Here is a 17,739-nt window from a genome sequence, read left to right as displayed (position 1 = left end):
GTATTGAAATGAAATATGGCTTAGGAAGAGGGCTTAAGGTGGGGCTGAAGGGTGCGGGAGAAAGTGTAATTGTCTTGGAAAAGTACCTTTGATTAAATTTAGGACTGAGTTTAGGTTGGCTGCATTATTGTTTCTGAGGAAAGTGATAAATAGATCGAAGAGTATGTTGGGTTTCTCTGAGATTTCACTGAGATTGTGACTGGCATTAAAGTATTGGTCTAGGTGTATGTAGTAATTTTCCATTATGTTGAGTAAAGGGCCCTTGTTTGCTAATACATGAACGTTTTATACAATACTTCACACATCAACAAGACCAGCAGTTTTTTAAAATCAGGAGTTTATAGGATCAAATGCACCACCTGTAAAAAAACCTACATCGGGCAAACCGGGAGAAACTTCATTATCAGATAGAATTGCATGCGTTAGTGTATAGTTCAACGTGGGCAGCTCTAGTGACCAGTTGAAGTGACCGGGTTAACTTGAGCTTTCTGTGCTAGCCAGTTGACACATGTTCCTTTGAAAGAGCAGTTATGAACCTGGCTAATCTTCTAGAGTATGCTTGAGGTACACTTTGCCATAAACATTTTACGTGTAGAAATTCTATTTCACCAAATTATCTATTACTCACGAACAGTACACTAGAATTTTATGTAAAATATACATGTCATAGAATATTGACGCTTGTTTTTTAAACCAGAAGACACATCATATCATTGTATATTTTAATATTATCACTCACATCATGTGACATTCTTCATTAGATTTACTAATGTTTTAAAATTATATATTAAGTTAACTTTAGATCTCATGACCAGCTGAGAAGGTTGAAACCAGTACTGCTTAGTAACAAGATATAATAAAGTATTGATTAGGTGGACGGTACCCATTCTTTGCGATTGTAAATACAAAGTATCAATACGGACATGAAACTGACAGATTACAAAATTGATCATGTTTGGTAAAAAATATCATGAGTAGCCTATCTGATATGGAAATTGAGGGATTTAGTTAGCAATGACTACCTAAGGATGGCATATTTTGGTCTCTTCCAATCACACATTACTTATGGACTATTATTATGGGGGCATTCTTCTTATGTATATAACATTCTTCTAATACAGAAAAAAGTTGTCCGAACAATGTGTAGGGCTGGTGCAATTGACCATTGTCAACCTCTCTTCATTCAGCTTCAAATACTGACAATTATAAATTTGTATATTTATATATCTTTGACATGTTAAAAACAACATAAATGAATTCAGTACTAGGGAAAACATTCACCTTCATGATATTCGGGGCAAAGCAATTCACAGGCTGTCAAAAACTGCTCACTCACATAAAATCAGTTGTTTAAGATGATTTAATAAATTACCACATTCTGCACATTCTGCACGTTCCACTAAAAAATGTATGATTGGTTAATAGAAAATCCATTTTATAATACCTCTCAATTCTTAGAAATGCATAATGTTAGTATTAACCCTACACTGCATGAATTTATTTACACCCACAACTCTGACGTGAAAATATTCTTAGAGGGAGATTAGATATGTAACATCATATTGACAGCACATTTTTGATGTATTTGATCATACTGGTGAGCAAAAATGGAAAAATTCAGGAATGTGCAAAAACGCTACATCATGCATTGAAGGCTACTTATGTACAAATGTTACCCTGTACAGTATATGAGCAGAATTATTGTTTATTACTTACAATAACATAGAAAACTAATAAAATTACTTTTAAACAATAAAAAGAGATTTATTACATTGAAGGAATTGGAAAATTGAAGGAATTGCTCAAATGGATAGGTCATGTCCGCAGTTCAACTGATGTGATAGCCTAAGAAACAAACTGCATTCTTTTCCAAACACAGTGCTGCTCGGTCCTGGCCATCCATCAACGGCTGCTAATTTCAGATGACCACCAGCCATAAAACATAGATTTGGTTAACACTGCTTGGCCATTCATCCATCCACCCATACTTCACATCACAGCCTGCACGGTTCCTAGGTAACATTGTCTGGCCAGCCATCGATAATTTATATCACAGCCTGCACAGTTGCTAGGTAACAATGTCTGGCCATCCATCCACACCTTACATCACAACCTGCATGGTTACTAGGTGACATGATCTGCCCATCCATCCAAACCTTACATCACAGCCTGCAGAGTTGCTAGGGTTACACTTCTGTCAAGCTGACTTCCGTAAACGCATATTTTCAGATGATCCCCAGATATAAGACATTTATGGCAAAAGGTATTACGAATATATTTGATAAAGGTGAACAAATCAATGTTGAAAAAACGCCATATAAATTACAATACGATACATATTATTATTATTATTATTAATATTATTTGGACTTAATTCTTGCAGCATTAATGAAATAATCATTAAATAGAATACTATCAATAAGTACTTCAAGTCATTGCTGCAGATAACCTTCAAACATGCATCTGAAAATAAATGCCTTAGCTGCATGATGTAGCAAAAACGCTATTTCACGACTTTTTAGTAGCAAATATTGTAAATTAAACATTATTAGACATTTATGCTAAAAGTTAAGTATATTGTGGATAGTGCAGTATTTTTGTTAAACTTCAATTGTCAGAGAATCACCTAGAATTATATTTCAATGCTACTCATGCATGTACAGCAACCATGACCTGTCCATATGCCTCAGGCTAAGATCACATAGATGGAGAAAATCATTGCCCTTAGCCCCCTGTAGCATAATTTCTGGAAGTACAGATTACAAAGTTATTATGTACATAGCTAGGTTTGCTATCTTTTAGCATATTACTGAACTGTATGAAGAAGAATATTATGTAGCGGAAACGCTACACTATGCAGTGTAGGGTTAAGTTTTAATAAAAGGTGTATGTTCATTTAGCCTTAGTAATATTAAGTACTATATTATCAGTTGACGAAGCCTATTTCATTGTATATGATCAATGGCAAATAAAGATTCTTGATTCTTGGTAAGAAATGGCTTTCATTAACCACTGTTCGCAAAAGTTGTCGTAAGGTGACGTCGCTACGACAACTGTACAGGTGGAAGAACAATCAGAATCTACATCAGTAAGCCCCATTGATGACAGGAAATTGATGCATATGAAATTATTTTCTCGCTTTACAGAAGCAAGAAGACTGAAGCGGTATGTATGCGATGAAGACCTGCGACTGTGGGCTTGGAAATTTCAAGAAAGATTTCAATGGGGCGAACTAATTTCAGCGCATGTGCTAGCTGGTTGAGTCGTTTTAAGGAAAAGTACAGAATAAGAAGTAGAAAAATTACTAAATTTGTATCCCGTATGTATCTGCAAGAAGAAGACGAAAAAGATGTAGTCACTAAGAAATTTGTGGACGTAGCTACAGAGCGATTTTTAGACTACACCCCTTCTTTAATATACAATACTGATCAGAGTGGTTTCATGCACAAAATGAAAGTGAAAAGGACTATCGTTTGTTGGTGAGAAACATACAGAAACAGTTGCTCAATCAGTTAGTGCACTCACCCATTTGTACACATAGTATGGCCGGTACTCTTTTCCCGAAATTATTCATTGTACTACAGGAGGCAACTGGAACTTTCGATCCGAGAGTTTCCAAAGAAATGTTTCATGCCAGAAATATAAATGTAACAGCCACAAAATCAGGGAAAATGGAGAAAAAGGAATTAAAGTATTGGTTTAAGAATCCTCCTTCCCATTCGCGGAAGAGAAGTATTTGCTACTGTTAGATTCCTTGACTACTTATAGTAATAAGAGCTGTCTTTTAAGACATTCCTCCAGGCAACAGTAAAGAAATTCTCTAGATTCCTCGCTGCACTACAAGGAAAATACAGCCCTTGGGTAAGTTTTTCTTCCGGCAGTGTGGAGGACTTTGTATCACCGCTTAACAGACATTGTGCCGACTTGTGAAGACTTTCAGTTTCAGAGAAACAGCATATTGAAAATGCAGTCCTTCATTAATTTTCTATTTTCTTCCCCATGGTTCAAGGACATCATCATGATCATCATCAGTGTCCCACTCCAGTCACCCGCGTGTGGTTAACAAGCCTCCTCCACTCCTTTCTGTCTTCCACTTTTTCTGCTCCATTACTTCCACCACATTCAATCCAGCTTCTTTAATGTCCTTCCAAATCTGATCTATCCACCTTCTTCTCGGTCGTCCAACTGGTGTCTTTCCCTTAACTTCTCTTTGCAATTCCCTTCTTCCTACCCACTCCTTTCCCATTCTTTTTACATGTCCGAATCATCCCAGTCTAGCTTTCTGTATGTTCTGTACTAACGGTTCTATATTCATGGTTCACAACCAATTATACAATGGAGAGACCTCCCGAGGTCAAAGTGCCTGTGAAATATTGCCTTCAAACAAGTAAAGAAAAACTCTGAAGAACAATGTGACTTCAAAGTGCATATTCGTTGTGCACAGTGCCAAATGTATTTGTGTTTTTATCATGCGATTAACGCACCTCATTTATGTTTCACATTCGTTCTGTAACAATAAAGTGACTTTGGCGCGAGGCAGCCTGCCAGTTTGTTTTCTCTCTCTCTCCAGCACAACTGCAACTCCACTCCGCTGTGTGAGCCAGCAAGAAACAAGGGTTGCCCAGTAAGCTGCATTGTCACACGGAATTTGTATTAAGATTTCAAAACATTCCAGTTTGAAATGGCAGCTAAATTTTTGCACATCGCTATTTTATTCATCTCCTCATGGTCTCTGAGAAAATTCATTGTCAATTTCGATATGACAGTATGGACGGTTCCCTTGTTAGAACTATGTAGACAGTTTTATGAACTATGATTTTTTAGCCATATACTCTCTATATATAGTAATATTTATAATGTTTTAATTCTAGAATAATCCACTGAAGATGACTCAAACAGAGCTGAAACATGTTTGGGTAGATTAAAAACTTCATCTCAGCATATGAAAAATGTATTGAATAGGAGGATATAATAAATGTTTATATTATTGTAAAAGTTTAACCGTCAATATGGAACGAATTCCATAATGCCTTCGTCTTCTACCTAGCTTGCACTTTGTCCTGGATGCTTTGTCTTCAAAAAATGAAAATGTATTAAGCACTATCTGCTATTCCTTTCCTTTTCTTTTTCACGTATTCAGCCATAACTTAAAAATCTTACTCACTAACATAAAATACTGAACAGATAAAAGCAATATACACAGAATGAAAAGCAATGCAATGAATAGACAACAAAATTCTATGCACCCTAAAGAGGCGATCACTTCAATCTGACGAATATTTCCGTTGCATAAGCAGTGTAATGAGTGTGCCGCGCTGACCTCACCAATTATAAGTTGAGTTATACCACGTGCTGTACTCCTGCCACTCCGAGCTGAATTATGGCACGATCTGACAAAAATTGCCATCTGTTCCATATGGCAAGCTGCATATGTAATATTTAAAACGATAAACTCAAAGATATAAAAATGATTTTACGTTTTCTTCAGAATCGTATGGCACAGCCAATGGTCGTTTCATAAGGAAAATAATAAATTTGGACAGGACTTCATTATAATTCTTACATACATTTGGAACTAACGGGGGAAACACCAATAGAAGTACAAGCCCATAAGACCCATAGTACACGCATGCATGCACGCACACACACATTCTTCCTTCACAGCACTCTTCACTGGTACCATATATGGGTTGAATGCCTGTAACGAGTTCTTTGAGGTGCAGTGAATAATCATTAATATTGTTAGTGGTTAATTACTCTCATATAAAGACATTATTGGGGAATTTACCATTTTCATCTGATATTCAGAGGATCTAGTATCAAAATCTACCAAATATTCAACTGGTATTAGGTAACACCATTTTTATTTAAGAATACTGTAGCATCCTTGAATTTAACTTACAAGTTGTGGTTTTCATTACTTCAGTAAAGACGAAAGAACACATCTCATTTACAGAAAGTTGTGGTGCCTGGTTTAAAGTCTGCATACCATGCGAGTCTACTTCTGGAGCCAGGGTGAGGACGCTTCCAGTGAGCGAGCATCCGGCAGGTCGGTTCACGTCACAGCTCAAGCTGTGTTATAAGCACAGCATCATATAGTCATCCTATTTCTGCCGACGTGGTTTTGTCCTGACCCTTTACTACCCGATTATACCGCTCATCTAGCCTGGTAGCATCCATAGCATGAGGACAGGCAGATACATCTTTCAGTATCACTTCCTCCCAATGTTCCCTACAGTCTCTTTCTCAGAATTGACAGCATGTCGGAGGCGATGTAGATTTGAGCTCTTTGCCAGTAAGATAGATCGAAACCAGACTGTGTGACCATGGAACGACTGAATGGGCATCGTAGGAGAGCAGAGTTACATTCTCCTACACTCTACAAACCTTTGTGTAATTTTATCATTTCCACGGTCCACTCTATACTCAGGCATATACTAGTGTTCTTTCATGGACTGGTACTAACAGACATCCAAGTACCGCACTTGACGCCGACCTCCATACATCGTACAGACCTTCTTTTCTTCACATGCTGCCAACCCCTGTAGGCCTAACTTCATTTTGCTCTAGCTTGTAAAGTTTTAAAGTTGTCAAGATGGAAATGGTGAAGATCTCTGCCTTCCTTGTATGTATGAATCAGCACAAATCAGTATTTGAAATAGTCTGATCTCATTCTGCTTCAGAGCATGTAGGCTTAAATTTCTGCTGCATTCTAGTGGGTGTATAGTTCATTACACGATGTTTCCTTATGTATGATGATGATGGTTATAGGATTCTAGGCTGTGCTTAAGCCTAGAAAAAACCTACTCACCTCATATCCTATACCAGTGGAGAACAGTCCACTCAGACTGACTACTGGCTGATGCATAGGCATGACCTCAAGACAGTAACAAATGCCAAGTTAATTCCGTCTGATAACATAGCCCCACAACATCGCCTGCTTCTTCTTGATGTGGAAACTATGGGGCAGCTATGCCATATGACTGGTCCAGAGAAGATAAAATGGTGGAAACTAACAAAGCAGAGAGAGCAACTGATATCAAAACTAAGTAGGTTCGACATCAACACTGACCAGCCAGCTGAGACCATGTGGAATGATTGCATACACCGGGCAGCAGCTGAAACACTTGGCAAGACCAAACCAGGGAAACGGTTCACTGATAAGCAGACTTGGTGGTGGAATGAAGACATTCAGCTAGCTATCAAAGCAAAGAGAGAAGCTTTTAACACCTGGCGATGAACAAATCTTAGCAAGAATCTCCAGCAGTATAAAATGTTCTGATCAGTGCCTAAACATACAGTCACTACTGCAAAGAACTGCTATTACCAAGACATTTATAATCAGTTGGATACATCAGATGGAGCAAACAAGATTTATCGCCTTGCCAAATCATAGAATGACCCAAGACGTTGGTCATGTCATGAAATCAAAGATAACAATCGTCAAACCCTACGTGACCAGCTCACCATCCTTCAGGGGAGGAGGGAATATTTCAAGGGTTTGAGTAATGGGGAATTTCCCCATCCGCCAAAAGTATGCGGACACACAGATTATGGACCTATCCCAGCCATTACCATTCAAGTAGTCTTAGGTGCTATGCAAAACATTAAAAATAACAAAGCATCAGAACCAGATTATATACCATCCGAGGTCTGAAAGATCCTTGGACAGCATGGACCTAAAATTCTCATGAAGCTGTTTAACACAATTCTGCCAATGGTGGCATACCTGCAATTTGGTTCACCAGCACTACAGTGGAAAAGCACAGGTTATGTTGGTGAATGCGTCAATTACCGACCAATACGTTTTTTGTGTCAGACGATGAAGATTTTTTTAACGTATTCTTTATCGCCACCCACAAAACATTGTACAAATTTCTACAAACCAATGTGGCTTTGTCAAAGGGATCAGTAGTACAACTGACGCTTTGGACTTGACCGGATACCACACAAGCCCTCCGATCCCATAATGTTCCTGTCCAATGGGCCCAACCAGTGTGGTTCACTGCCCGGTAGGGATCTCACCCTCATTTCCTATCAATGTTGGGGTTCAAAGTTCAGCACTGTCACCTCTCTATGTATGGATACTGTACCCATACCCGTGGACCATGATGTGTTCCTTGCGGGTCAGTCCCAAAGGAATTTGGAAAATCTCCTGCAAATTTTGAAAGACAATTTAGGGAAATGTGGCTAACATCACTAAAACTGAGTATGTGCAGACTGCTGATAGTATTCACATCAACGGGCAAGACCTAGTTAAAGCCAACCAATTTAACCCTCAGCGTGCCGATGTATCGGCGTTGACTTATCAGGCTACTTTAAGTACGAAATGTTGTTTGTAGAGTGCAGCACAAGTTAACTATGGTACCTTTGGGTTTTAGTTCATAGTTAACTCACCAGACTGACTCACTAGACGTAAGAAATAATTTGCTTAAGGCAAATGGAAAAATGCACACAGTGTATGCTTACATCTTGGCGCTGAGAAGTTTTAAGTCAATGTCGTCGTGTTTTGCTTCGTAATACGAATTCAGCTGAGCAATTTTCCTTTATTTAGTTTTCTGTGATATTCTATTAGTATTTGTAAGTTTTATTCGCCATTTTCCAGTGAAGTGTAGTTAATTATTCCCTCTTTCAAAGTGTTTGTTGTTCTTTATTTTTATGCACATTTTCAATGCTTGGACCAAATTCATCACTAAATGATACTGAAGTATTAGATGAAATGAAATGGCGTATGGCTTTTAGTGCCAGGAGTGTCCAAGGACAAGTTCAGCTCGCCAGATGCAGGTCTTTTGATTTGACACCCATATGCGATCTGCGCGTTGCAATGAGGATGAAATGATGATGAAGACGACACATACATCCAGCCCCCGTGCCAGTGAAATTAACCAATTATGGTTAAAATTCCCGACCCTGCCGGGAATCGAACCCGAGACTCCTGTGAACAAAGGCCAGCACGCTAACCATTTAGCCATGAAGCAGGATGAAGTATTAGATTATTTACATGAACTAGATAGTGATAGTGATTTCAGTGCCGAAAGTGACCGACTACACGGAGGACAACGACAGTGATTCAGAAATGAGGCCTACAGCTGCTCATGCCATATCTGACAGTGAACATTATGAGATGAATTATGACTACAGGGAAGTTCTCTCACCTGAGCAACCTCTCCCACATCCATTCCAATATCAAGAATTACCTGGACCCTGATTCCCTTCCAATAGCATATTTCTACCTGTTTTTCACAGAATTCCTTCTTTCCCTCATGGTCACAGAAACTAACGGGTACACACAGCAAATTATTTCTAGTAAGGCAAGTGTACCTACTCATCTAAGGAACTGGACTAGAACTTCTATTGCAGAAATCAAAGGCTTTCTAGCATGCATGCATTTTTATAAATTTTTTCAATTTAGATTTTTTTGGTGTGTGTCATGTTATACTGAATAATGTGAGATTTTTTTTTTTTTTCATAATGTACAGACATAAGTGTGTCAGTACATTTTTTCATTTGAATATAATTTAAAATGCTGGTATAGTAAATTTTCAAACATTTAGATGAAAAATCATGAAAATAACTGAGTGTTTTGGGTTGCACCAGTGAAAAGGGGCCGAGTGCGAAAGGGTTAAAAACCTTGGATCACTCATCACCTCAGATGGAAAGACATTACCAGACACCCGAGCACAAGTAAATGCTACTTGGCTGAAGTGGCGTCAGGTCACTGGTGTGATATGCGATAAGAAAATCCCCGCCTGAAATGAAAAGTCTACAAAGCCATGGTCCGACCAGTTGCACTCTATGGGTCAGAATGTTGGCCTACAACTAAGAAGCATGAGCAGGTTCTACATTGTATGGAGGTGAAAATGTTACAGTGGTCACTGGGTCATACAAGACTGGACCATATCAGAAATGAAAATGCGATTGGGAGTGGCACCTCCCAGAGAAGATGCGAGAAGCACGATCACATCGTCCGAAGCCCTGCAGACTCAATGATACATACAGCCCTCCAATTTGATCCTGGAGGTTCCCAATCCCGAGGTTGTCCCAAGAAGCGTTGGTTTGACTGCATCAAGGAAAACATGCGTCTTCTAGGCATCACTGAAGCTGACGCCCCTGATCACAGGAAGTGGAGGATGGCACGTTAAAAGGGGGAGCCTGCACCAATGCGGGACTAAACGCTAGAAAAGAAGAAGAGGTTTCCATATGTAGATTGATAGAATAAACTGCCATCTCTTCACTAATATGATGTTGAAATCATCTGGTGAAAATTCCTCTTACAAGTCATCATTACTTGACTCTCAGTCATTTTGAAATACGATATTGCATGGCGCAGTTTGAATGAAAGAGAAGTAATTAAGTTTTAATAAATCAGATGATAACAACACTACACCAGACTGAACTGAGGAAAGCGAGGACGTGGTAATGGACAACAAACATGCCCTCTTTCTAACGTGCAATTAACCTGGGATTTGTGCTAAATAAATATTTGACGTATTGTTCCCGTTCTTCCGCTCAAAGTTCCCGAGGCAACGATTATCCTAGTTTTCACTGCATTGTGATTCAACCCAGGCAAATATAAGAGCATTACTTTCATACCATACAAAATGTGAAAGGTCTCTTCCCCGTTACTACACTATAAAAGATAAATATAAAGTTAATGAATGTAAACTGTACCGGGAGGTACACCCCAACGCCGCGCATTCAAATTCAGCGCCTAAAGAACTCCTCTACTGGTAAAAAAGTGACTAAAACTACACCAACTTATAAATTTACTCAGAAGATGTCACCACTGAAATATGATGTAAATTTGTTATTGTGAAGTTTCCTGAACTGACTGTATTTCTACTTGTTTTGTTTGCCATTCATCAAGAAGTTTGGACATTCTTCCACAGATGTCACTACTAAAAACTATGATCATGCACCCTGGTGCGAAGGGAAAGAACTTTTGATTTAAAGAAGTTTTCTATTCATAAGTTTTTTTTTACCGATCGATGTTCATTCATTTTTGGGTTGGCAATACTTGTCTTTTCTTTCTGCCGGTTTTGAATCCAACCAATCAATTTCTGTAATTAATTTTCCACCTAACACAGGCTGCTTCTCCGATTTTGAGGGTCACTTTTGAAACCTACCAATAAAAATTCTGTGGGTGTGTCTTGATTATTCATGAATTATCTTGAACCTTCCCTGAGGGTTTATAAACTGCGGCTTTTCACGTCTCTTGGCCAATTGATCGTCATCTTACTGAGTGTGTGTGTCAAAGCAGGAGGCGGCACGCTAGAACTTCTACAAGGTAATGGCCACATAACATCTTTATTTCTTGCTAGCTCCGCAGTTTAACCCGAGGCAAAGGTCCGAAACATTAACTATGTAACCTTCTTTCCTAAAAATGTAGCTTTCTGCTGGCTTCTGTAATTACTTCATAAAATCTTTAACAGTAAATAGGGGATAGAGAGTGAAGTACCCTCTCGAGCTCCCCTTCATCTTGGTTTGAGGTGCCACGTTTTTGTAACCTTTCGTTTCTGCAATGTGTGAAAGTTATTTCCATGCGTGCAACTTCAGTAGTTTGGGAATAGCCCCTGTTTCGTCGGCCAAGTGCCCTATAGGTTTTACATTTTTGGAGCTCAGTTTTCGACTCCAATCAAATTGTACTTGGGCTGTTTATTTAACCTGTTCTTTTTCACTAAGGCCCTGTAGGTTGGCTACTAGATACCTCTGTGTAATAAGATTTCTATTTGTAAATGGTGCCTTGTAAGGCCAGAAAGTATTAGATTTTCATGCTATGTTGCGTTGAGTAGGGTTGGAAAACTGAGAACACGTTAGCTCTTTTTCAAGTGTTGTAAAAGTGCCTCTGGGAGGCTTGATATTGTAATTTCGGGAGCAAGTGCTCCATGTATTAGGGGATTTCTGCCCTTGTATAAATTTGTGCTCTTTTGTAAATTTGAGCTAGGAGCTCAGGAAAAGTGACTCGAGGGCTTGAAGCCCATGATCTGTTAAAACTACTAATCTTGGATTTTTCCCAATCTTGTTTAATGTTTACTACTTGTACCTGTAAAAATTGTTAAGTTTAAAATTTTTGAAAATATAACCTTCAGTTTAAGTTTCAAATTCAATTCTTGACATTGTAGTTAGACCCATCCATCCCGGCACCTTCTTTCACCTCTGCGATCCACAAACTACATTCTTTTCGGTCCGTGCTATAAACATTTGAAAATAATCTGAGCTAAACTGCTGTAACAGTGAATTTTTAAAGAGAACGCTGCATTCTGTTAGTGCTCGCATCTCAATCACCTTCATCCGCTGAGTAAAGCGGCACTCAAATGCTCCCTGTCGCTCAGGGGTTAAACAAGTCATTATTTCTCCTCGTAAATAAAGTGTAAGTAGTAATTATGGAACAGTAAAGTCGTGTTTTTCTTTTCGAACTGTGTCGTGTGTTATACACCTGTGTTTTTTCACTGAAAGTTATTCAGACAATTCAGAGAATTTTGTTATATTACAGTGTACCAACAAACTTATGCTTTCAAGTTATTCTACTATTAATAAATTAGACTACAGTTCAGTCCAAAAAAATGTCCCCACCTAAAAATTTTACTTAATGCATGTCAAAACAACAATAAAGAGGCTATATCTAATTGGTTTACTGAACTTTTTTTTTTAGTTTAAAAGTTAAATTAAGTTGTACAGAACATATTACATCAAAATCAACTTACATTAATATTTTGTGTGTCCATCTCGTGCCTTTTTAAGGGCCTGAACTTGATGTGTCATTGACTCAACAAATTTTTCACATGTACCAGGTGGAATTTCATGGTACCAAACTTGAACCATTTTCTCAATTTACTCTACTTGTACAACAATATTTACTTAAGTTTTGAAACATAATTGCCCACAGATTCTTAATAGGGCTCATGTCAGGAGAATTTGAGGCCCACCAGATTTGCGCAACACTCCTAGACAACCCTTGACTGAAATGATCCCTTGCTGTTTAATACCTCATTTTTAAGTATATCACAGTATTTTAACCCTGTAATTGAACCCGCGCAAACCTTAATTCTTCCCACTCCTTTAGCAGTAATTGCTCCCCACAGCATTACACTATCAATGAACTTCATTTCCACTACACAATCTTTCTTTAATTCCTCTCCTAGCTCCATCCACTGCCATTGCCATACACATTAAATTTCTTCTCATCCGAAAAAATCATTCTCTTCCAATCCTCAGATGTTCAGTGTTGATACAGATCGGAAAACCATTTTCAGGGCATCACATGTTGGAGCATATACTTGGATGATATTCACTAAAATTGGTTGTGCATTAAGCAGTAATAAACATACTCTATCTGATACTGGTACAAACGTTTTCACAGACTTACTGATGTCTCAATGTACAATGAAACCCACGCCATTAAGATGGTGAGGATCATCATTACCAGATTAGTATACCTGATAACTTGAATGAGGACAACCTATTTCACTAATGCCGATAGTGGGATTTGAACTTACTATCTCCCGGGTGCAAGCTCACAGCCGCGCACCTCTACGCGCACGACCAACTCACCCGGTAAGGGTAGTGAAGTCCTCCTTAATAAGAATGGTGACATCTTAGCGACCACAGAAGAGAAACTGAAGGAATGGATGGAATATGTACAAAATCTCTTCTTGGATCACAGAAATGTGGATCATGGCGCTTGGGCAGACGATGGTGTGGATATCACGCGTGCAGAAGTCGAGTATGCCATAAGAACAGCGAAGAATGGGAAGGCTCCAGGCCCTGATGAGATGTATGCTGAGATACTGAGATTGCTTGAGAAAGAAAAATCCCTTTCATTATTAGTTGACCTATTCAACAGTATTCACCGCAGTGGAACGATTCCTCGAGACAGGCTCAAATCGACTTTCGTAACATTGCCTAAGAAAGCCAATGCAAAATTTTGCAATGCATATAGAACCATTAGTTTGATGAGCCACGTTCTGAAAGTATTCCTAAAGGTCTTGCATGCGAGAGTTTATCATAAATGTGAGGAGAATATCGGAACTTCACAGTTTGGCTTCAGAGATGGTTTTGATTCTAGAGAGGCATTATTCAATCTGCAGTTATTAGTCCAACGTTGCCGAGATGCCAATCTTGATGATTTGCTTGTTTCATTGATTATGAAAAAGCCTTCAGTACAGTCCACCATGATGAATTTATGAACATTCTTCGAGAATTAGGACTTGCTGACAGTATATCATAGGTTCATGTTGGGAAGAGTATGCACATTTAAGCCAACGGAATTATTACCGGTAAATGTCAAGAGTGTAATTTTGATATATATATATTTGTATTTTGGTGGTATGTCAAGGGATTTGAAGAGGGAAATTAATCTGAGATCGCGTACTATACTAGTGAACCAAAGATGGACAAGGAAGACAATGACAAGTTATGTGACAAGGAGGTCATTGCTTCTATGAACATCCAAGATGAGGTTGAAAATAGGGAGCAGGTGAACACGATGGTAGATTCTGAGGATATTCAGGAAAGTGCAGAAGTTGAGAAGCACATTGAAACTCAAAAGGAAGTCGCAGGGAGGATGAACCAAGATTTTTTTTAATGTGTGGATGGCCAAAATGATCGAGCTCAATAATGAAAACTGTAAGAAAATTATTAGTAGTAACGAATATAGTAAGAAATGAATGGAGGAAAAGATTGATATTAGTACTGAAAATAGGAAGAAACAGATGGAAGAATTAATTAGTAGTAGTAATGATTTTAATAAACATAGCCTATTAACTCTCTAAGGAGCAAAATGGAATTTAGTAGTAGTAGTAACAGTGTGATCATTAGTAAAACAGATACTAAGATATTAGAAGTAAATGATCGAACATCTAAGTTAGAAAGTAAGTCAAATGAAGAGTGTGTTGAAGGTGAAATGGAGTTGAGTCGGAGAGATCTTCATATTCAGACCGAGCAAGTCAAGGAAATATGTACAGAGGACAATAACAAGATCGTACCATTAAGTAATAAGTTGTCAGAAACATCTAGTAATCGGGAAGAAATTCATGAGGTAGTCGAGAAAAGATTGGACAAGATTTACAATGCAGTTGGGGAAGAGACAGGGGAACAGGTTAGTAGAATTGAACAAATTGAAAGCAAACTTGTGGACAGGAAACGTCATCACGAGAGAGAGAGAGAGAGGAAAAAAAATTGCAGGAAGAAGTGAGAATAGTGGAAGGGAATGCTGAGAGAGTAGCGGAAGAAGAAGTTTTGAGTCGCCAAAGCGTGCAACGGCAAGAATTTAGAGGTTTGACAGCGGGAGAAGTGGCAGTGGCGAGCGTTTTGTTCAGTGGGGATCGTGATTTACCTAGGTATTCTGGAAAACAGTTCAATCCTATAGAATTTGTAAAACTAGTTGAGAAAAGATTTGCAAGTAGGTTGAGGAATAATGTTACTGAATGGGAATATGTGTTGGAGATTTTGTCTAATGTTTTTATTGGTGAAAGTAATGTATGGTTTCGAGTGTACGGGAATAATATGTCTAATTTAGGAGAATTTAAAGAGAAGTTCATTGACAGGCTTTGGGAGGAATGTTTACAAGGCCGCGAGAGAGAACGCATGATGTTTAGTGCAAGTAGTATAGTAGAGAGGGGGGGAATGTTAGCCGAGTATCAGAGGAGAGGTAGAAATCATGATCAGCAGAGGATTAATAGTCCTGTCAATCGTTATAGGGATCAGAAGAGTAACCAGAGAGAATCCGAAGATGGGAGGCGTATGGATTTGAGTTATCAGAGGGATTATGACAGGCCGAATATGAAGGTTATCGAGGAGTCGTTATCGAGCCACAGTATTTCATACTCACAGGGAATCGGATAAGTAAGTCACGTGGGCAGGCCGGAGGTAGAAGATGAACAGGTAGGTAGTATAAGTAGTTATATAGTGAAAGTAGATTTAAGAGTACTGTGTGATTGTGACCTAAGTAATGTTAAGTGAGATATTTAAGTAATGACGTAATCGTAGGTAACGAAGTAATTAATGGTAGTAGTAAGTTAGACATAAGAAGTGATATGTTAAGTAATGTAAGTACTTATAATACCGAGAATATAAGTAGTGAGGTAGTAACTCCGACGATAAGATTATGATATGGAAAAGGTAAGTGAAGGTACTATTAGATATTATAACAGCCGTTAGTAGTAAGTCACAGTGAGTCAATAAGGTGATAGTGGTACCAATCATGATTAAGATAATTGTAACTTTCAGCCATGCCTAGTTGTACCAAAGCTTTAGTATTCAGTTATTTTAGGAGCTGACTGGGTTGCAAATCATGGAAGTAGAATAGACTTTGATTTAGGTAGTGTGTATTTGTTCTGGGAGAAAACTAGCAAAGAAGTACATGTTAATTATGATGGTCTGAGGTAAGTGTTGGTGACGTGTTCTATTAAAGATATTAGAGAGGTAAGTGAAAGTGTTCCTAGTGAGAGGAAATGTTTTGATGTGCGTCACGTGTCTATACGACCAGGATCCAAGGGATAGTCTGTATGAGGCAGTGGCGAGAGGTAATTTGAGTGAATTGCAGGAGAAGCAATTGTGTTCGATGTTAGTTGAGCATCGAGATCTATTTAATGATAAGTCAGGAAGAACAAGTATACAGGTAACCCTGTATGAACATAAATTTGTAGTACATGACCATTCATCATTTGTGGGAGGTAAGTACCCCATTCAACTTAAATATGCTGGTGCCGTCAAAGAACAAATATGATGATGATGATGATGATGATGCTTGGAGTTTAAAGGGGCCTAACATCGAGGTCATCGGCCCCTAATGGCACGAAATGAAATGGCAACAAAAAAAATCAAAATCATCCACTGACCAAAATAAGAAAAAGGCATGAAGAATGAATGGATGGACATGAAACCAAAAGGTGATGATGATGATGCTTGTTGTTTAAAGGGGCCTAACATCGAGGTCATTGGCCCCTAATGGTACGAAATGAAAGAACAAAAATGTCAAATTCATCCAATGACCAAAAAAAAAAAAAAAAAAAAGGCATGAAGAATGAATGGATGGACATGAACCCAACAGAGAAAAAAAAGGTAGTGATGATGATGATGATGATGATGATGATGATTGTGGTTTTAAGGGGCCTAACATCGAAGGTCATCGGCCCCTAATGGTACGAAATGAAAGAACAAAAATTTCAAAGGCATCCACTGACCAAAATAAAAATATGTCATGAAGAATGAATGGATGGACAGGAACCCAACAAAACACAAAACAAACAAACAAACAAAAACCAGTGGATCGGACTCAATAGAGATCGAAAATAACATTATTACCGACCAAGGAACCACGTAGAAAGCACAATGATGCTTGGTGTCTATAGGGGGTGCAAAATCCAAGTCTAAGGCCCCACAGAATGGTACATGTCGCGAGTAAAGTAGAACCATGTTATTTGTCATTTAGGGGTACTAATCAAAAGTAGTGAAGACTCACGGTGTTCCACACAAGATGGTACTACTCACAAGTATTGTACTTCGTACAGGTAACGCAGACCTATGGTGTTTGGCACACAATGGCGCCACACACAGCCAACCCAAACCGATGAGTTTCCTCACCTAGGTGTATTAGTCACGGGTGCCGGTCCCAAGGGCCCCGTGGTGTTCCTCACATAGTGAGTACTAATCACAGGCAACACAGACCCACGGTGTCGCTCATATAGTGGTACAACTCACGGGCTATGCCCAGACCCGCGATGTTGCCCACATGGGTAC

Source organism: Anabrus simplex, chromosome 4 (assembly GCF_040414725.1).
Source record: "Anabrus simplex isolate iqAnaSimp1 chromosome 4, ASM4041472v1, whole genome shotgun sequence".
In the NCBI taxonomy this organism is placed as follows: domain Eukaryota; kingdom Metazoa; phylum Arthropoda; class Insecta; order Orthoptera; family Tettigoniidae; genus Anabrus; species Anabrus simplex.
Note: the sequence above shows the minus strand (reverse complement) of the source record.